Raw genomic sequence first — 23,421 nt, forward strand, 5'->3', positions numbered from 1 at the left:
AGGACACAGCCGCCGCAAGATCACCGCAGGCATACCTTGACGTAGCCCGGCATTCGCTCCTCGCAAGGCTCTCTTGGATGGGCCAGCAGGCTCCCCGGGAGGCCCGGAATCTCGCGAGCCTGAAGGGCTCATCTCAGGAGGAAGGCGCGATCAGGACGTCAGGGCTCGCCCAAGACCTACAGAACCAAAGATAAGTCGCAACAACGACCCCGCTCGGGAGCCCGCAGGCTCGCGACGGCACTTTCCTAATCCTACTTCAAAGACATATCATCATTTCATACATTATAAGGCCCCCCCCTTTTTCAAAAAATGCATTCACGCCCTACAAGGCCATGTTCGAAGGTTTTTTGCGTACAGGACAAGGCAAAGGGAAATGCAGGTCTAGCCGGAGGCGATATCTCTGGCGCCAAACTCGTCATCTTCATCCGCGCCACCCGCGCTGTCACTCGCGACGTCTTCACCATCGCCATTCGTATCGTCTTCCTCGGCCGCGATCACGTCTACATCATCCTCGAGGGCGAACTCTATGACCAGGGCGTCCACACGATCATCTACCCAGTTTGCCAGGCTGTCCTGGATGACCCTGGGCACGGGGGCTACAGCAGCACTGAAGTCAAAATGAGGGTCAAGGTTGAGGAGATGGCTGAAGACGCGTGAGAACACGCGCCTAAGGAGGCCCCGGCTCCTCTCCTCAACAAGCTCGCGAGCCCTCACGACACGATCCTCCAGGTGGGTCACGATCTCGGTGAAGAAGCGGAGGTGGCTGGCGTAGTCATCCTCATGTGGGTGGGAGAAGCTCTCCTCGCAGATGGTGCCCAAGGCTCGGTTGGCCCTAACCCTGAGGGCCTGGAGCATCGAAGCATGCTCGCGCTGCAGCGTCCGACGGCGGCGCGTTTCATCCGTTTTCTTCTTCGCGAGTGAGGTGGCGCCCTCAATCTGCTACTGGAGCGAGGATAGGTCGGCGCGAGCGGAGGCCAAGTCAGCCTGAGCAGAGGCCTGACCTTCCTTGGCGGCCCTCTGGGGCTGCTCCGCCTCGTCCAGCTTTGTCCTAAGGGCGGCATTCTGCCCTCAACCTCGGCTTCCAGGAGCTTCAGCTCCAGGCGGTGCTCGTCGGGGACAGCCGCACGAGCCTTCGCCACCCTCCGATCGACCACCTCCTGGATCTTGGCCTCCCGTGCGGTGACGGCGTCCTCAACCATGGTCACCTGACGCTCCCTCACCTCTAGTCCCTCAAGCTCCAGGCTGCGCTCCAAGGCCACCAGCGCTAGCATCTCCTTGTGTTTCTGGATCTCCTTCTCTTCAGAGGGTGCCCCGCTTAGTGATGCGGCCAGGGCGGCCCTGCGCGCTTCAGTTTGCTGCTCAAGGGCGGCGTTCGAAGCTCGGAGTTCTCGCTCTCGCCCTTTGGATGCCTCATGACGGCGGTCGGCGGCCTTGGCCTCCTCCAGGGCATGGGCGCAAGCCTCGCGAGAAGTCGCAAGGGACACCGCGGCGCTTTCCTTGGCGCGCTCATGCTGAAGATGCCCGAGGTTGATGGCGACCTTCAACTAGTGCCACTTGCGTGCCAAGCGAAGGTCCTCCATCTCAAGGCGGGGGTCGACGTCCGCAAGCTCTTCTCCAAGCCGACTCAGCGCGCCCATCACCTCCCGAAAAAGCTCGTGACAGACAGTGTCGCGCCCGCGCGCGAGCTCCAGCGCATGGCCAAGCCCATCCTTTGCATCGGGGCCGGGCTGTCGGAGGGGCTTGGAGTGGCTCGCCTGCCCTTGGCAGGGGGCTGGAGGCCGGTGCCTTCCTCACCACCCTTCGGGTCTCGGTGGAGGCAGTGGGTGGCGCGGTGCTAGTGCTTGAAGACGGTGCCGAAGCCGGGATCACCCGGCCACCAGCGATGATCAGTGGAGGATCCCTCGGCACACCCTCCGCGCCCCAGGCCGGGCAGCGAAGGAAGGGTGCTGGAAGCGCAGGCTCACGGCCCCCATCAGCGCGTCCACTTATGTCTACTACACAACCTTCTTCTTGTAGACGTTGTTGGGCCTCCAAGTGCAGAGGTTTGTAGGACAATAGCAAATTTCCCTCAAGTGGATGACCTAAGGTTTATCAATCTGTGGGAGGCGTAGGATGAAGATGGTCTCTCTCAAGCAACCCTGCAACCAAATAACAAAGAGTCTCTTGTGTCCCCAACACACTCAATACAATGGTAAATTGTATAGGTGCACTAGTTCGGCGAAGAGATGGTGATACAAGTGCAATATGGATGGTAGATATAGGTTTTTGTAATCTGAAAATATAAAAACAGCAAGGTAACAAGCGATAAAAGTGAGCGTAAATGGTATTGCAATGCATTGAAACAAGGCCTAGGGCTCATACTTTCACTAGTGCAAGTTCTCTCAACAATAATAACATAATTGGATCATATAACTATCCCTCAACATGCAACAAAGAGTCACTCCAAAGTCACTAATAGCGGAGAACAAACAAAGAGATTATGGTAGGGTACGAAACCACCTCAAAGTTATTCTTTCCAATCAATCTGTTGGGCTATTCCTATAAGTGTCACAAACAGCCCTAGAGTTCGTACTAGAATAACACCTTAAGGCACAAATCAACCAAAACCCTAATGTCACCTAGATACTCCAATGTCACCTCAAGTATCCGTGGGTATGATTATACGATATGCATCACACAATCTCAAATTCATCTATTCAACCAACACATAGAACCTCAAAGAGTGCCCCAAAGTTTCTACCGGAGAATCAAGACGAAAACATGTACCAACCCCTATGCATAGGTTCATGGGCGGAACCCGCAAGTTGATCACCAAAACATACATCAAGTGAATCACGTGATATCCCATTGTCACCAGAGATACGCACGGCAAGACATACATCAATTGTTCTCAAATCATTAAAGACTCAATCTGATAAGATAACTTCAAAGGGAAAACTCAATCCATTACAAGAGAGTAGAGGGGGGAGAAGCAACATAAGATCCAACTATAATAGCAAAGCTCACGATACATCAAGATCGAATCACCTCAAGAACACGAGAGAGAGAGAGAGAGAGAGATCAAACACATAGCAACTGGTACATACCCTCAGCCCCGAGGGTGAACTACTCCCTCCTCGTCATGGAGAGCGACGGGATAATGAAGATGGCCACCGGTGAGGGATCCCCCCCTCCGGCAGGGTGCCGGAACAGGGTCCCAATTGGTTTTTGGTGGCTACAGAGGCTTACGGCGGCGGAACTCCCGATCTATTCTGTTCCCCGTTCGTTTTAGGGTATATGGATATATATATAGGCGGAACAAATACGTCAGGGGAGCCACGAGGGGCCCACGAGGGTGGAGGGCGCGCCCAGGGGGTGGGCACGCCCCCCTACCTCGTGCCTTCCTCGTTGCTTTCTTGACGTGGACTCCAAGTCTCCCGGGTTGCTTTCCTTCCAAAAATAACTTCTCCAGAAGGTTTCATTCCGTTTCGACTCTGTTTGATATTCCTTTTCTTCGAAACACTGGAATAAGGGAAAAAACAGGAACTGGCACTGGGCTCTGGGTCAATAGGTTAGTCCCAAAAATAATATAAAAGTGCATAGTAAAGCCCATGAAACATCCAAGATGGATAATATAATAGCATGAATACTTCATAAATTATAGATACGTTGGAGACATATCAGCATCCCCAAGCTTAATTCCTGCTCGTCCTCGAGTAGGTAAATGATAAAAGAAATAATTTATGAAATGTGAATGCTCGCAGGTGCATAAGTTTGATCAATGATAATTTCAATCACCTTTTCTAGCATCATTATATGTCATAATAGTAGCTCAACTCATAGAACTTTTCATGATCAAGTAACAAACTATTCACATGTTAAAGTATAGATCGTAAAATTTCTTGAAAACTAACAAACTATGTTCTCAGTCATCAAACAATTGCAATTCATTTTATTTTCAGGAAGAGTCTATGTCAGAGCTTTGATTCAGCAAACTTTACATACTCAACTATCATTTAGTCTTCCATGATTGCTACCACTCAAAGCATATTTTTAGAACAAATAGTATTTATCGAACACAGAGAAAGATAGGGGCTTAATGTTTCGCCTCCCAACTTATTTATCATGTAGATAATTGTCAACAATAATAATTCATGATCAAATATATTTGAATGGCCATATATGCTTAGATCTTTCCATCACATGATGCTTGCCAACTAAAGAGTAGGTTGGAATGAGACGGAATACTACTGACTCTTGTATAAAAGTAAAAGATAGGCCCTTCGCAGAGGGAAGCAGGGATTTGCAGAGGTGCCAGAGCTTGAAGCAAAAACAGAGATGAAAATAATTTTGAGAGGTATGCTTTCATTGTCAACATAACGACCAAGAGTTCCCAATATCTTCCATACTACATACATTATAGGTGGTTCCCAAACAGAAAGGTAAAGATTTTTACTCCCCCTCCACCAACAATCATCAATCCATGGCTTGCCCGAAATAACGGGTGCCTCCAACTAACATCAAACCTGGGGGAGTTTTGTTTGCAATTATTTTTTATTTGATTTCGATCTTTGGATCATGGGACTGGGCATCCCAGTTACCAGCCATTTTCTCTTGAATGATGAGCGGAGTCCACTCATCGTGAGAATAACCCACCTAGCATGGAAGATACTGCTAACCCGTAGTCGCTACATGAGCGATCCGGGCATACAAAACAGATTATTATTTGAAGGTTTAGAGTTTGGCACATGCAAATTTACTTGGAATGGCAGGTAAATACCGCATATAGGTAGATATGGTGGACACTCATGGAAGAAACTTGGTTCAAGGAATTTGGATGCACAAGCAGTATTCCCGCTTAGTACAGATATTTTGGCTAGCAAAGGATTCTAAATAGCAAGCACCACATGTTAGAGGATCCAAAACAATATAACTTATACAAATATACCCAAGAAAAACTCATTATGTTGTCTTACTTGTCCAACTTCAACTAATTTGCTCAGGTTTGAAAATAATTAATGGGGCTCACAATCATAGAAAATGTCCAAGATAGTATTATATGTGAAATCTCTCTTCCTTCAATATTCTTTCATGAATTGTTCAAGTGACCAATACAATGTTTGCTAACCTTCAAAAAAAAATTTAGCACCTCTACTTCTTATATGTGAAGGCCTTACTCCCCATGGGAAAGGCATATGAAACATATATAATTTCAGATTTATGACATTCAAATCATTCAACCATTTACTCACAGGATATAAGTGAAGCACACGAGTAAATGACAAACTACTCCAAAAAGATATAAGTGAAGATCAATGAGTAGTTAAATAGTTATGTAGCTATGTGAGGACTCTCTCTCATTTAAGAATTTCAGATCTTGATATTTTATTCAAACAGCAAGCAAGGCTAAAGAAAATAAAATGATGCTCCAAGCAAAACACATATCATGTGGTGAATAAAAATATAGCTCCAAGTAAAGTTACCGATGAACGGAGACGAAAGAGGGGATGCCTTCTGGGGCATCCCCAAGCTTAGGCTCTTGGTTATCCTTGAATATTACCTTGGGGTGCCTTAGGCATCCCCAAGCTTAGGCTCTTGCCACTCCTTATTCCATAGTCCATCGAATCTTTACCCAAAACTTGAAAACTTCACAACACAAAACTTAACAGAAAATCTCGTGAGCTCCATTAGCGAAAGAAAACAAAAGACCACTTCAAGGTACTGTAATGAACTCATTTTTTATTTGTATTGGTGTTAAACCTACTGTATTCCAACTTCTCTATGGTTTATAAACTATTTTACTAGCCATAGATTCATCAAAATAAGCAAACAACACACGAAAAACAGAATCTGTCAAAAACAGAACAGTCTGTAGTAATCTGTAACTAACGCAAACTTCTGGAACTCCAAAAATTCTAAACTAAATTGGTGGACCTGAGGAATTTGTCTAGTAATCATCTGCAAAAATAATCAACTAAATACCACTCTTCAGTAAAAAGTTTTAGCTAATCTCGTGAGCGCTAAAGTTTCTGTTTTTTACAGCATGATCATAAAGACTTCACCCAAGTCTTCCCAAAGGTTCTACTTGGCACAAACACTAATTAAAACACAAAGCCACATCTAAACAGAAGCTAGATGGATTATTTATTCCTAAACAGAACCAAAAAGCAAGAAACTAAAAAAAATTGGGTTGCCTCCCAACAAGCGCTATCGTTTAACGCCCCTAGCTAGGCATGATGATTTCAATGATGCTCACAAAAAGATAAGAATTGAAACATAAAGAGAGCATCATGAAGAATATGGCTAGCACATTTAAGTCTAACCCACTTCCTATGCATAGGGAGTTTGTGAGCAAACAACTTATGGGAACAAGAATCAACTTGCATAGGAAGGTAAAAGAAGCATAACTTCAAGATTTTAAGCACATAGAGAGGACACTTGATATTATTGCAATATGTAGAAGCATATGATCCTCTCTCATAATAATTTCCAGTAGCATCATGAATGAATTCAACAATATAACCAGCACCTAAAGCATTCTTTTCATGATCTACTTGCATAGAAATTTTATTACTCTCCACATAAGCAAAATTCTTTTCATTCGGAATAGTGGGAGTTTCATAAGAGACTTGAATACTATAAATTGTTTCCACATTAAAAGAGTAATGTTCAGAAAAAGGGTAATCATAGTCATGACAAGTTTTATAAGTATAGTCATCACTACTTTTTATAGCATAAGTTCCATCACAATAATCATCATAAGTAGCAACTTTGTTCTCATCATAATCGATTGAAACCTCTTCCGAAATAGTGGATACATCACTAAATAAAGTCATGACCTCTCCAAATCCACTTTCATAATTATCACAATAAGATTCAACATCCTCCAATATTGTGGGATCACTACTTCCTAAAGTTGACACTCTTCCAAACCCACTTTCATCAATATAATCATCATAAGTAGGAGGCATGCTATCATCATTAGAAATTTGCATATCAAAACTTGGGAGACTAAAAATATCATCTTCATTAAACGTAGCCTCCCCAAGCTTGGGACAAACATTAATTGCAGAAAATATATTCTCAAAAACATCATCTTGATCAAACATAACATCCCCAAGCTTGGGCCTTTTCATATCATAAGCATAATCACTCGCATCATTAATAGTATGGATAGCACCAATAGTATAGCAATTACCATATTCTTTCAAGCAAGTGCCAAAAAGATTTTCAAGATCATAAGAAGTATCACTATCTTCCCAATCATAATCACAACAAGCAATAGGCATAACGAGATCATCATCTTCCACAATTATTTTTGATTCATTTTCATGAGGCACAACAATAATAGAAGCAACATTATTTGGGAGAGATATCTTTTTACCTCTCTTCCTTTTTCTTTTCTTCTTCTTCACCACATCATGTGTGGGTTCAGTCCTCTTTTTGGAGCTCCTTATTAATGAGATTGGTTGAATAGAAGGCTCCTCCTCGTTACCTGATTCATCATAAGAAATAATAGGAGGATATTGGGAAGCCTCTTCCCTTTCATTAGTATTCTCTTCATCCTCTATTTGTTTTCTTTTCTTTATGTAGTTGGAAATATAAGGATTTTCAATGCAATTCACCGCCCAATACATATAAATTTCCTCTAGATCAAAACCAAGAAGTTTATAACGGGCAAATTCTGGAAGATGCTTAGTTATACGTTTCATTTCTTCGTGACCCATAAGCAAACTAAGTTCATTATAATGTGCAAGGGAAATCAGGTCATCACAATTTTTGGACACGATTAGATCATGAAACATTTTGCAAGGGATAGTTAAATGACCCCGTTCATTGCAAAGTTCACAAGTATGGCCAAGAAAATTTAAATTTTCAGCACAAACATCTAGCCTTTCTTGCAACAATTTAGTTTCTAAATGCTTATGCCTCATGCAATATCTATCTTCCCTACTTGGTGTGTACTTGCAAACCCAATGCACTCCACAAAAATTGACATGTTTATAGGAGACATTTTCATCATAACTAGTGCAATCATCATGAGTACCATGGATATTCAAGGAGCTCATACTAACAACATTGCAATCATGCTCATCATTCACATATTTTATGTCGAGCATTGTATGTAATTCTTCTTCTAGTACTTTGGCACAATTTTCCTTTCCATCATACTCACGAAAGATATTAAAAAGACGAAGCGTATGAGACAAACTCAATTCCATTTTTTGGTAGTTTTCTTTTATAAACCAAACTAGTGCTAAAACAAGAAACAAAAAGATTTGATTGCAAGATCTAAAGATATACCTTCAAGCACTCACCTCCCCGGCAACGGCGCCAGAAAAGAGCATGATGTCTACTACTCAACCTTCTTCTTGTAGACGTTGTTGGGCCTCCAAGTGCAGAGGTTTGTAGGACAGTAGCAAATTTCCCTCAAGTGGATGACCTAAGGTTTATCAATACGTGGGAGGCGTAGGATGAAGATGGTCTCTCTCAAGCAACCCTGCAACCAAATAACAAAGAGTCTCTTGTGTCCCCAACACACCCAATACAATGGTAAATTGTATAGGTGCACTAGTTCGGCGAAGAGATGGTGATACAAGTGCAATATGGATGGTAGATATAGGTTTTTGTAATATGAAAATATAAAAACAGCAAGGTAACAAGCGATAAAAGTGAGCGTAAACGGTATTGCAATGCATTGAAACAAGGCCTAGGGCTCATACTTTCACTAGTGCAAGTTCTCTCAACAATAATAACATAATTGGATCATATAACTATCCCTCAACATGCAACAAAGAGTCACTCCAAAGTCACTAATAGCGGAGAACAAACAAAGAGATTATGGTAGGGTACGAAACCACCTCAAAGTTATTCTTTCCAATCAATCTGTTGGGCTATTCCTATAAGTGTCACAAACAGCCCTAGAGTTCGTACTAGAATAACACCTTAAGGCACAAATCAACCAAAACCCTAATGTCACCTAGATACTCCAATGTCACCTCAAGTATCCATGGGTATGATTATACGATATGCATCACATAATCTCAAATTCATCTATTCAACCAACACATAGAACCTCAAAGAGTGCCCCAAAGTTTCTACCGGAGAATCAAGACGAAAACATGTGCCAACCCCTATGCATAGGTTCATGGGCGGAACCCGCAAGTTGATCACCAAAACATACATCAAGTGAATCACGTGATATCCCATTGTCACCACAGATACGCACGGCAAGACATACATCAAGTGTTCTCAAATCATTAAAGACGCAATCCGATAAGATTACTTCAAAGGGAAAACTCAATCCATTACAAGAGAGTAGAGGGGGAGAAGCAACATAAGATCTAACTATAATAGCAAAGCTCACGATACATCAAGATCGAATCACCTCAAGAACACGAGAGAGAGAGAGAGATCAAACACATAGCTACTGGTACATACCCTCAGCCCCGAGGGTGAACTACTCCCTCCTTGTCATGGAGAGCGCCGGGATGATGAAGATGGCCACCGGTGAGGGATCCCCCCTCAGGCAGGGTGTTGGAACAGGGTCCCGATTGGTTTTTGGTGGCTACAGAGGCTTACGGCGGCAGAACTCCCGATCTATTCTGTTCCCCGATCGTTTTAGGGTATATGGATATATATAGGCGGAAGAAATATGTCAGGGGAGCCACGAGGGGCCCACGAGGGTGGAGGGCGCGCCCAGGGGGGTGGGCGCGCCCCCCTACCTCGTGCCTTCCTTGTTGCTTTCTTGACGTGGACTCCAAGTCTCCCGGGTTGCTTTCCTTCCAAAAATAACTTCTCCAGAAGGTTTCATTCCGTTTCGACTCCGTTTGATATTCCTTTTCTTCGAAACACTGGAACAAGGGAAAAACAGGAACTGGCACTGGGCTATGGGTCAATAGGTTAGTCCCAAAAATAATATAAAAGTGCATAGTAAAGCCCATTAAACATCCAAGATGGATAATATAATAGCATGAATACTTCATAAATTATAGATACGTTGGAGACGTATCATCCACCTCTGGGACCGGCCCCGTTTCTCGCACGGGAGTCATGTGTAAGGTGTTCGGAAACAAGAGCGAGACAAGGACTGGCGGGGGCGCTTCTCGGGAGATTTCGCCACCGTAGCCGAGGGGATCCTGAGGAGCCATGGTCAGGGAAGGATGCGACATGCGGGAAACCACAAAGATAAGGTACTTACTCGTCTATGGCTATGTACTTCCTCTGCCTCAGCGGCCGGTAGGCGTCACCACTGCAGCTCGGAGACCCTTTCCTCTTGCGGAGTGCTTTGAGGTTCGGGCGATGCCGGCCGAGGTCGGAACGCAGTCGTCAGCATTTGGGGCATTCGGTGGGGCTCCTGGGGCGGCGACCTCAGGAGCGTCGGAGTGCGCCAGCTCTCCAGCCGCCACCTCAGGATTGGTCACCCGAGCTCCGGGGGCTATCGCCTCAGGAGCATCGGACTGCGTCAGCTCTCCTTCGGCCGCCCTAGTGGCACCCGGCAGCACTCGCCCCCTGCATCCACATCTGGGGCGCGCGCCTCAGGGTCGGCGAGCAAGGGAACCACGAGGACCGGGTTTTCGCGAGGCCCCTCAAGGCCCGCCGGGCGCAGCCCCCATTCGTCGAAAGGGGGCATCTGCCTCATGAAGTCCGCCTTGTTCAAGCATTGGTACAGGAGGCAGCCCTCCCCCGGAAGCGCAGCTGGCGCCGGGTCGCCCGTCAGAAGCTCAAAGCTCCTTGCTCAAATCTCCACTCACAAAACTGCTTTGGGGGATTGTTCTTCGGTATGTGACTCCTCCAATGGTCCAATTAGTTTTTGTTCTAGTGCTTTATTCATTGCAAATTTTTGCTGCCTAGGTGACCCTGTTCTTGAGCTTGCATGTCAAATTTATATGGTCCCAAGTAGTTCTAATGCATGATATAGTCTATAGGCACTTGTGGGAGTAGTTGCTATCAATTTTGTTGAGTTTGGTTCACTTTTATTTTAAGTTACTAAAATTTTCAGAAAATGATGAAGAGATTTTTTAGGGGCTCTTCGAGCCGAAGCTCGAAGGACAAGCAAAGTGAAGAGGATAAGAGGCCCAAATATAATCTCCCTCGCACTGCGGAGGTTCGGCCATGTGAATGGCCTTGTGATGAGTTCTTAACAGCAGCCGGGATTCATGATGATTTTTATTCTTTGGCTGAGAATGCGGGCCTCACCGAATTCCTCCGCGACCAGCGCGAACAGTATCTCTTACTCACTAATATTTTCATGCAAAATTTTCATTTGCATGCTAGAAGATCACCACCTTCAGTGGAATTTTATTTATGTGATGAGCATAAGGAGATGAGCCATCTTGATTTCTGCCGGGTCTGTAAGATACCCTTTACGGGCAGCATAGAGGAACCACATCGTAATGATGTGCAAGGGTTTATTGATACGATTGCTGTAGGGGAAACGAGGAAAGTTTCCGATGCAAGAATTACTAGCATGCACTTCCCTGTTCTGCGTTACTTTGCAATATTTGCTAGTAGGTGCTTAATTGGTCGTGGAAACTGTGGAAATCTTAGGGCCCCTGATATCGTTATTTTTTGACATGCCCTGTTTCGTGATAACACTTTTATTCTAGGCGCTATTATTGCAAAGCGGTTAAATTTGAACCGTACAAAGGGTCCCATCTTGGGAGGTATCTTCGCCTCACGCCTCGCTGCACACTTTAACATACCTATTAGGCATTATGAGAAAGAAGAAAAGTTGCTGCCTCCTATTTTCCTATACTATAAGAGTATGGTAGCACATGACTATTGTTAAGAATAAGAAAAAGATGCTTAACTACAAATTGTTATTCTATAAAAATCAACCTGAGACTATTACCTTGCCTGCTCCTTCTTTGTTTAACTTATCTTCAGGCAAGTATCTTGTTCCGCCGGAGGCATTTCATGCCTAACAGAACCTCACATCAGCTCTAGAGTCAGAGCCAGAGCCACAACCTGATTCTCCCCGCCAGTCTGTTTATCAGTGGGATCTGGAGGAGATTGCCAATCAGTGGTACCCCGAGGCTCCATCTCAGTACGACCCCAACTATAACTTTGGATATCCTCCAGGCTAGCCGTGGCCATAGACCAACTTATGCCAAAAGCCTAAGCTTGGGGGAGTATGTATTTCTCACCGACATTACATTTATGTTCACACACTCATTCTAGTTGTCGGTGCTCATACTTTTTCACTGTACTATCCATGCTAGTTTATTTTCCTTTTTATGCTTTCTTCTTGTGTGTTTGATAAACCTTAGGAAAAACCAAAAAAATTAGTTGCAGCTTTTAGCTAGTTTACTTTCCATGCCTGTAGTAGTAATAATTAAAAGAAAACCCAAAAAGATTTTTCGTTCTTCTTTTGCTTGTTGGGAGCTTTCCCATCTACATAGTTTTATTTCTTTTCTTTTCTTTGGGGGTCGAGAGGAGAAGACCATAATGAAAATGTTGAAGTGGCTCTTATACGCATTATTGTTGATTTAACAAAGAGCCCATATTATCTCGTCTTCTCCTGTGTGTCACATGCTTGCAGATTCCAGCTTAGTCCAATGCACGTGCACTATTATTATTATCACATCGTTCGGTCGTGCAAGTGAAAGGCAATAATGACGATATTGATGGACCGATTGAGATGAGAGAAGCTGGTATGAACTCGACCTCTCTTGTTTTTGTAAATATGATTAGTTCATCATTCCTGATTCAGCCTATTATGAATGAAACATGTTTGCAATGACAATTAGAGATTATAGTTGCTTATGCCATGCTTAATTAGCTAGGAGTTTATAATGGTTTACCTTGCATGCCAACATGCTATTAAAATGGTTGTGATGTGGTATGATAGGGTGGTATCCTCCTTTGAATAATTCGAGTGACTTGACTTGGCACATGTTCACGCATGTAGTTGAAACAAAATCAACATAGCCTCCACGATATTTATGTTCATGGTGGATTATATCCTACTCATGCTTGCACTCAATGTTAATTAATTTTAATGCATGTTCATGACTGTTGTCGCTCTCTAGTTGGTCGCTTCCCAGTCTTTTTCTAGCCTTCACTTGTACTAAGCGAGAATACTGCTTGTGCATCCACTTCCATAAACCCCAAAGTTATTCCATATGAGTCCACTATAGCTTACTATATGCGGTATCTACCTGCCGTTCCAAGTAAATTTGTATGTGCCAAACTCTAAACCTTCAAATAAAATTCTGTTTTGTATGCTCGAATAGCTCATGTATCAACTAGGGCTGTCTGTATCTTCCATGCTAGGCGGGTTATTCTCAAGAGGAGTGGACTCCGCTCCTCACTCACGAGAAAATGGCTGGTCACCGGGATGCCCAGTCCCATGCTCTAAGAAAATGAAATCGAAATAATTGCAAACAAAACTCCCCCAGGACTGTTGTTAGTTGGACGGTACCCGTTGTTTTGGACCAGCCGTGGAGTGTGCATGTTGGTGGTGGGGAGTATAAACTTTACCATTCTGTTTGGGAACCGCCTATAATGTGTGTAGCATGGAAGATATCGAGTTCTCTCGGTTGTTATGTTGACAATGAAAGTATGCCGCTCAAAAATATTATTTATCTCTATTTCAAAATCGAGCTCTGGCACCTCTAAAAATCCCTGCTTCCCTCTGCGAAGGGCCTATCTATTTACTTTTATGTTGAGACATCACCCTCTTATTGAAAAGCACCAGCTGGAGAGCACCGCTGTCATTTTCATCCATTATTGTTAGTTTATATTGGGTATGACTGGATATCTTTTACCATGAATTACAATGTTTAGTCAGTCCTTGATCTTCAGAGGTGCTCTGCATTTATGTTTTGCGGTCTCAGAAAGGGCTAGCGAGATACCATCTTGTTATATCATATCATGATTGTTTTGAGAAAGTGTTGTCATCCGAGATTTATTATTATTGCTTGCTAGTTGATTATGCCATTGATATGAGTTAATATGAGATCTAAATGTTATTGTGAATATGGTTAGTTCATAATCTTTGCTAAAAACTTGAATGCTGACTTTACATATTTACAACAACCAGAGCAAACAGAGTTTGTAAAAGTTTTTCTTTATCACTTTTAGTTTGTCAACTGAATTGCTTGAGGACAAGCTGTCGGCGTTCTGGGAACGGGGGTCCCCAGACTTGCCTGCCTACGGCCCACAGCGTGGCTAAGCAGCAGGCCGTACGACCCATCTTCATCAACAAGGCATCCAAGACCCTCGCAAGGGTCCAAGCCTCGCGAGGCGGACGACGCAAGACCTCCTCTGGAGTGGCCTAGCCAGGCAGGCTCACGAGGAGCGGAGATATCAAGGCGGGGCAAAACCTCACGAGGCTCTCGTGACGTGAGCCATGATGAACGGCACCAGGCGGGTGCCAGCGCGCGCAATGTCCTTATTTCCTCTTTGGTGCTAAGGAGGCCAGCGCAGGCGAAGAGTACCGAGGCAACATGCAAAGGTTGGTATATTGGTGCAACGAGACCAAGACCAGGAGGATGGCAAGACGGAGGTCATCGTGGAGCCCAAGGCAGCGTCACCACCAGAGCTTTTCGCAGGCGAAGACCGCTTTTGTCAGGATAGCTTGTACTAGCTGCCCCCCTTCAAATTTTCCTGCCATTGTTGGCTCCCTTCCCGCTCGATATTTGGGAAGAGGACCAGGGCCTATATAAGTAGATCTAGCCACCATAGTGGGGATGATCTCATCTTAGCTTGATCCAATCCGATCGAGAGCCTAGCCACAAGAACACCTCAACCTCAGGAGGCTGTTCTTCCCTTGTACTGTTCATCATCAGCCCTAGAGGCAATCCACCACCACCACACTGGAGTAGGGTATTACACCATGACGGTGGCTCAAACCAGTATAAATCTCGTGTCTTCCTGTGTTGCGAGTTCATCGAGTTCGTCCGCGAGACCTTAGCGAGCTAGGGCGTAGATCGGTAGGAGGGAAAGACTTCGCGCACACCCCAGTGTTCGAATCTTAAGGGTTTGCCGGAACCCCACATCCGACATTTGGCGCGCTAGGTAGGGGTGCGCCGTAGCTTCCCTTCCATCAGTTCGTCGCTCCATCGCTCCATCGTCTCCATGGCGGACGCTCGCCGTGCTCGAACTGAGCGTCGGGTTGCCCTCACCGCCCGCGTCTCTCACACGGCTCCCGTTGGCGGGCCACCTCGTCGTTCTCCGTCTCCCGCCGCTAACGCTGCCACCGGCCCGGCGGGGAACGAGCAGCAGGCGTCCTCGCTGCATCCTTCAGTGCGGCAGGACGGCCGCACCGCTACTCCATCACTGACCCCTGCCGGTTCTTCGTCTCACGTGCACCACGCTCCCATGGAGGCACGGGCCGCACTCCTCGCGGTGAACGAGCTCCTGCACTACCGCCCCGTCGACGACCTCTACGAGGAGTGGCTCGACCGCGTCGCCGAGCTCGTCCGCACCGCAGGGGGCTCTCCGGCGCCGTCCCACTCTCTGCCTCCCCCTCAACCAGCCGCGGGCGACGGGGCTCATGGTGTGCCTCCAACACCTCAGCCCCAAGACGGCGCCTTGGCACCAAGGCGCGTGGCTCCGCGGCGTGATCCGCCGCGCCCGGCGCCCGCGCGCGAAGAGAGAAGCTACCAAGAAATCCCGCGGCCGCGAGAAGCTGCACCTGCCCTCCCCACGCCACCTCGTCAAGACCGCGCGCCGCCCACAGTGGCGCAGCGCGAACCTCGTCAAGACCAAGCTCCACCTCCGAAGCGAGCCCCGACAACCACGGCCGGCTGCCGCGCCTTCACCTTGATCTCCATCATAGTATCGTTGTCGTCTCGCCAAATAATTGCTTTTATGACTATCGCTACCGCTTAGTGATAAAGTAAAACTATTACATGGTGATAGCATCTCATACAATAAAGCGACAACCATATGGCTCCTGCCAGTTGCCGATAACTCGGTTACAAAACATGATCATCTCATACAACAAATTATATCACATCATGTCTTGACCATATCACATCACAACATGCCCTGCAAAAACAAGTTAGACGTCCTCTACTTTGTTGTTGCAAGTTTTACGTGGCTGCTATGGACTTAGCAAGAACCGTTCTTACCTACGCATCAAAACCACAACGATAGTTTGTCAAGTTGGTGCTGTTTTAACCTTCGCAAGGACCGGGCGTAGCCACACTCGGTTCAACTAAAGTGAGAGAGACAGACACCCGCCAGTCACCTTTAAGCAACGAGCGCTCCGAACGGTGAAACCAGTCTCGCGTAAGCGTACGCGTAATGTCGGTCCGGGCCGCTTCATCTCACAATACCGCTGAACCAAAGTATGACATGCTGGTAAGCAGTATGACTTATATCGCCCACAACTCACTTGTGTTCTACTCGTGCATAGCATCAACGCATAAAACCTGGCTCGGATGCCACTGTTGGGGAACGTAGTAATTTCAAAAAATTTCCTACGCACACGCAATATCATGGTGATGCATAGCAATGAGAGGGGAGAGTGTTGTCCACGTACCCTCGTAGACCGACAGCGGAAGCGTTATCACAACGCGGTTGATGTAGTCGTACGTCTTCACGATCCGACCGATCAAGTACCGAACGCACGGCACCTCCGAAGTTCTACACACGTTCAGCTCGATGACGTCCCTCGAACTCCGATCCAGCCGAGTGTTGAGGGAGAGTTTCGTCAGCACGACGGCGTGGTGACGATGATGATGTTCCACCGACGCAGGGCTTTGCCTAAGCTCCGCGACGGTATTATCGAGGTGTAATCTGGTGGAGGAGGGCACCGCACACGGCTAAAATATCGTATATCAAGTGTGTTCTTAGGTGCCCCCCTGCCCCCATATATAAAGGAGCAAGGGGGAGGCCGGCTGCCCTAAGCGCGCCAAGGAGAGAGGGGGAGTCCTCCTCCTAGTAGGAGTAGGACTCCCCTTTCCTAGTCCTACTAGGAAAGAAGGGGGAAGGAAAGAGAGGGAGAGGGAGAGGGAAAGGGGGCTGCGCCCCCCTCTCCTAGTCCAACTAGGATTCCTCTTGGGAGGGGGCGCGCCACCTCATGGCTGCTGCCTTCTCTCTCCCCTCAAGGCCCACCAAGGCCCAATACTTCCACGGGGGGTTCCGGTAACCCTCCGGCACTCCGGTTTAATCCGAAACTTCTCCGGAACACTTCTGGTGTCCGAATATAGTCGTCCAATATATCAATCTTTACGTCTCGACCATTTCGAGACTCCTCGTCATGTCCGTGATCACATCCGGGACTCCGAACAACCTTCGGTACATCAAATCACATAAACTCATAATATAAATGTCATCGTAACTTTAAGCGTGCGGACCCTTTGGGTTCGAGAACTATGTAGACATGACCGAGACACCTCTCCGGTCAATAACCAATAGCGGGACCTGGATGCCCATATTGGCTCCCACATATTCTACGAAGATCTTTATCGGTCAGACCGCATAACAACATACGTTGTTCCCTTTGTCATCGGTATGTTACTTCCCGAGATTCGATCGTCGGTATCTCGATACCTAGTTCAATCTCGTTACCGGCAAGTCTCTTTACTCGTTCCGTAATACATCATCTCGGAACTAACTCATTAGTCACAATGCTTGCAAGGCTTATAGTGATGTGCATTACCGAGTGGGCCCAGAGATACCTCTCCGACAATCGGAGTGACAAATCCTAATCTCGAAATACGCCAACCCAACAAGTACCTTTGGAGACACATGTAGAGCACCTTTATAATCACCCAGTTACGTTGTGACATTTGGTAGCACACAAAGTGTTCCTCCGGTAAACGGGAGTTGCATAATCTCATAGTCATAGGAACATGTATAAGTCATGAAGAAAGCAATAGCAACATACTAAACGACCGGGTGCTAAGCTAACGTAATGGGTCATGTCAATCACGTCATTCTCCTAATGAGGTGACCCCGTTTAATCAAATGACAACTCATGTCTATGGCTAGGAAACATAACCATCTTTGATTAACGAGCTAGTCTAGTAGAGGCATACTAGTGACAGTCTGTTTGTCTATGTATTCACACATGTATTATGTTTTCGGTTAATACAATTCTAGCATGAATAATAAACATTTATCATGATATAAGGAAATATATAATACTTTATTATTGCCTCTAGGGCATATTTCCTTCAGTCTCCCACTTGCACTAGAGTCAATAATCTAGATTACATAGTAATGATTCTTACACCCATGGAGTCTTGGTGCTGATCATGTTTTGCTCGTGGAAGAGGCTTAGTCAACGGGTCTGCAACATTCAGATCCGCATGTATCTTGCAAACTTCTATGTCTCCCACCTGGACTAAATCTCGGATGGAATTGAAGCATCTTTTGATGTGCTTGGTTCTCTTGTGATATCTGGATTCCTTTGCTAAGGCAATTGCACCAGTATTATCACAAAAGATTTTCATTGGTCCCGATGTACTAGGTATGACACCTAGATCGGATATGAACTCCTTCATCCAGACTCCTTCATTCGCTGCTTCCGAAGCAGCTATGTATTCCACTTCACACGTAGATCCCGCCATGACACTTTGCTTGGAACTGCACCAACTGACAGCTCCACCGTTCAATGTAAATACGTATCCGGTTTGCGATTTTGAATCGTCCGGATCAGTGTCAAAGCTTGCATCAACGTAACCCCTTACGATGAGCTCTTTGTCACCTCCATAAACGAGAAACATATCCTTAGTCCTTTTCAGGTATTTCAGGATGTTCTTGACCGCTGTCCAGTGATGCACTCCTGGATTACTTTGGTACCTCCCTGCTAAACTTATAGCAAGGGACACATCAGGTCTGGTACACAGCATTGCATACATGATAGAGCCTATGGCTGAAGCATAGGGAACATCTTTCATTTTCTCTCTATCTTCTGCAGTGGTCGGGCATTGAGTCTTACTCAATCTCACACCTTGTAGTACAGGCAATAACCCTTTCTTTGCTTGATCCATTTTGACCTTCTTCAAAACTTTGTCAAGGTATGTGCTTTGTGAAAGTCCAATTAAGCGTCTTGATCTATCTCTATAGATCTTAATGCCTAATATATATGCAGCTTCACCGAGGTCTTTCATTGAAAAACTCTTATTCAAGTATCCCTTTATGCTATCCAGAAATTCTATATCATTTCCGATCAGTAATATGTCATCCACATATAATATCAGAAATGCTATCGAGCTCCCACTCACTTTCTTGTAAATACAGGCTTCTCCAAAAGTCTGTATAAAACCAAATGCTTTGATCACACTATCAAAGTGTTTATTCCAACTCCGAGAGGCTTGCACCAGTCCATAAATGGATCGCTGGAGCTTGCACACTTTGTTAGCTCCCTTTGGATCGACAAAACCTTCCGATTGCATCATATACAACTCTTCTTCGAGAAATCCATTCAGGAATGCAGTTTTGACATCCATTTGCCAAATTTCATAATCATAAAATGCGGCAACTGCTAACATAATTCGGACAGACTTAAGCATCGCTACGGGTGAGATGGTCTCATCATAGTCAATCCCTTGAACTTGTCGAAAACCTTACGCAACAAGTCGAGCTTTATAGACAGTAATATTACCATCAGCGTCAGTCTTCTTCTTGAAGATCCATCTGTTTTCAATGGCTTGCCGACCATCGGGCAAGTCAACCAAAGTCCATACTTTGTTTTGATACATGGATCCCATCTCGGATTTCATGGCTTCAAGCCATTTTGCGGAATCTGGGCTCACCATCGCTTCTTCATAGTTCGTAGGTTCGCCACGGTCTAGCAACATGACCTCCAGAACAGGATTACCGTACCACTCTGGTGCGGATCTTGATCTAGTTGACCTACGAAGTTCAGTAATAACTTGATCTGAAGTTTCATGATCATTATCATTAACTTCCTCACTATTTGGTGTAGGTGTCGCAGAAACTGATTTCTGTGATGATCTACTTTCCAATAAGGGAGCAGGTACAGTTACCTCATCAAGTTCTACTTTCCTCCCACTCACATCTTTCGAGAGAAACTCCTTTTCTAGAAAGGATCCATTCTTAGCAACGAATATCTTGCCTTCGGATCTGTGATAGGAGGTGTACCCAACAGTCTCCTTTGGGTATCCTATGAAGACACATTTCTCCGATTTAGGTTCGAGCTTATCAGGTTGAAGTTTCTTCACATAAGCATCACAACCCCAAACTTTAAGATACGACAACTTTGGTTTCTTGCCAAACCATAGTTCAAAAGGCGTCGTCTCAGCGGATTTCGATGGTGTCCTATTTAGAGTGAATGCAGCCGTCTCTAAAGCATAACCCCAAAACGATAGCGGTAAATCAGTAAGAGACATCATAGATCGCACCATATCTAATAAAGTACGATTACGACGTTCGGACACACCATTACGCTATGGTGTTCCGGGTGGCGTGAGTTGCGAAACTATTCCGCATTGTTTCAAATGTAGACCAAACTCGTAACTCAAATATTCTCCTCCACGATCAGATCGTAGGAATTTAATTTTCTTGTTACGATGATTTTCAACTTCACTCTGAAATTCTTTGAACTTTTCAAATGTTTCAGACTTATGTTTCATTAAGTAGATATACCCATATCTGCTCAAATCATCTGTGAAGGTGAGAAAATAACGATATCCGCCACGAGCCTCAATATTCATCGGACCACATACATCTGTATGTATGATTTCCAACAAATCTGTTGCTCTCTCCATAGTACCGGAGAACGGTGTTTTGGTCATCTTGCCCATAAGGCACGGTTCGCAAGTACCAAGTGATTCAAAATCAAGTGATTCCAAAATTCCATCAGTATGGAGTTTCTTCATGCGCTTTACACCGATATGACCCAAACGGCAGTGCCACAAATAAGTTGCACTGTCATTATTAACTCTGCATCTTTTGGCTTCAACATTGTGAATATGTGTATCACTACTATCAAGATTCATTAAAAATAGACCACTCTTCAAGGGTGCATGACCATAAAAGATATTATTCATATAAATAGAACAACCATTATTCTCTGATTTAAATGAATAACCGTCTCGCATTAAACAAGATCCAGATATAATGTTCATGCTCAACGCTGTCACCAAATAACAATTATTTAGGTCTAATATTAATCCCGAAGGTAGATGTAGAGGTAGCGTGCCGACGGCGATCACATCGACTTTGGAACCATTTCCCACGCGCATCGTCACCTCGTCCTTAGCCAATCTTCGCTCAATCCGTAGCCCCTGTTTCGAGTTGCAAATATTAGCAACAGAACCAGTATCAAATACCCAGGTGCTACTACGAGCATTGGTAAGGTACACATCAATAACATGTATATCACATATACCTTTGTTAACCTTGCCATCCTTCTTTTCCGCCAAATACTTGGGGCAGTTCCGCTTCCAGTGACCAGTTTGCTTGCAGTAGAAGCACTCAGTTTCAGGCTTAGGTCCAGACTTGGGTTTCTTCTCCTGAACAACAACTTGCTTGCTATTCTTCTTGAAGTTCCCTTTCTTCTTCCCTTTGCCCTTTTTCTTGAAACTAGTGGTTTTACTGACCATCAACACTTGATGCTCCTTTTTGATTTCTACCTCCGTTGTCTTTAGCATTGCGAAGAGCTCGGGAATAGTCTTATTCATCCCTTGCATGTTATAGTTCATCACGAAGCTCTTGTAGCTTGGTGGCAGTGATTGAAGAATTCTGACAATGACGCAATCATCCGGAAGTTGAACTCCCAGTTGAATCAAGTGATTATTATACCCAGACATTCTGAGTATATGCTCACTGACAGAACTATTCTCTTCCATCTTGCAGCTATAGAACTTATTGGAGACTTCATATCTCTCAATCCAGGCATTTGCTTGAATTATTAACTTCAACTCCTGGAACATCTCATATGCTCCATGACGTTCAAAACGTCGTTGAAGTCCCGGTTCTAAGCCGTAAAGCATGGCACACTGAACTATTGAGTAGTCATCAGCTTTGCTTTGCCAGACGTTCATAACTTCTGGCGTAGCTCTTGCAGGAGGCTTGGCACCTAGCGGTGCTTCCAGGACGTAATTCTTCTGTGCAGCAATGAGGATAATCCTCAAGTTACGGACCCATTCCGTGTAATTGCTACCATCATCTTTCAACTTAGCTTTCTCAAGGAACGCATTAAAATTCAACGGAACAATAGCACGGGCCATTTATCTACAATTAACATAGACAAGCAAGATACTATCAGGTACTAAGTTCATGATAAATTTAAGTTCAATTAATCATATTACTTAAGAACTCCCACTTAGATAGACATCTCTCTAATCATCTAAGTGATTACGTGATCCAAAGCAACTAAACTATGTCCGATCATCACGTGAGATGGAGTAGTTTCAATGGTGAACATCACTATGTTGATCATATCTACTATATGATTCACGCTCGACCTTTCGGTCTCTGTGTTCCGAGGCCATATCTGTACATATGCTAGGCTCGTCAAGTTTAACCTGAGTATTCCGCGTGTGCAACTGTTTTGCACCCGTTGTATTTGAACGTAGAGCTTATCACACCCGATCATCACGTGGTGTCTCAGCACGAAGAACTTTTGCAACGGTGCATACTCAGGGAGAAGACTTTTATCTTGAAATTTTAGTGAGAGATTATCTTATAATGCTACCGTCAATCAAAGCAAGATAAGATGCATAAAGGATTAACATCACATGCAATCAATATAAGTGATATGATATGGCCATCATCATCTTGTGCTTGTGATCTCCATCCCCGAAGCACCGTGCTCGTGATCTCCATCTCCGAAGCACCGTCATGATCACCATCGTCACCGGCACGACACCTTGATCTCCATCGTAGTATCGTTGTCGTCTCGCCAAATAATTGCTTTTACGACTATCGCTACCGCTTCGTGATGAAGTAAAACTATTACATGGTGATAGCATCTCATACAATAAAGCGACAACCATATGGCTCCTGCCAGTTGCCGATAACTCGGTTACAAAACATGATCATCTCATACAACAAATTATATCACATCATGTCTTGACCATATCACATCACAACATGCCCTGCAAAAACAAGTTAGACGTCCTCTACTTTGTTGTTGCAAGTTTTACGTGGCTGCTACGGGCTTAGCAAGAACCATTCTTACCTACGCATCAAAACCACAACGATAGTTTGTCAAGTTGGTGTTGTTTTAACCTTCGCAAGGACCGGGCGTAGCCACACTCGGTTCAACTAAAGTGAGAGAGACAGACACCCGCCGGTCACCTTTAAGCAACGAGTGCTCCGAACGGTGAAACCAGTCTCGCGTAAGCGTACGCGTAATGTCGGTCCGGGCCGCTTCATCTCACAATACCGCTGAACCAAAGTATGACATGCTGGTAAGCAGTATGACTTATATCGCCCACAACTCACTTGTGTTCTACTCGTGCATAGCATCAACGCATAAAACCTGGCTTGGATGCCACTGTTGGGGAACGT

This window comes from Aegilops tauschii, chromosome 4 (assembly GCF_002575655.3).
Source record: "Aegilops tauschii subsp. strangulata cultivar AL8/78 chromosome 4, Aet v6.0, whole genome shotgun sequence".
In the NCBI taxonomy this organism is placed as follows: Eukaryota; Viridiplantae; Streptophyta; class Magnoliopsida; order Poales; family Poaceae; genus Aegilops; species Aegilops tauschii.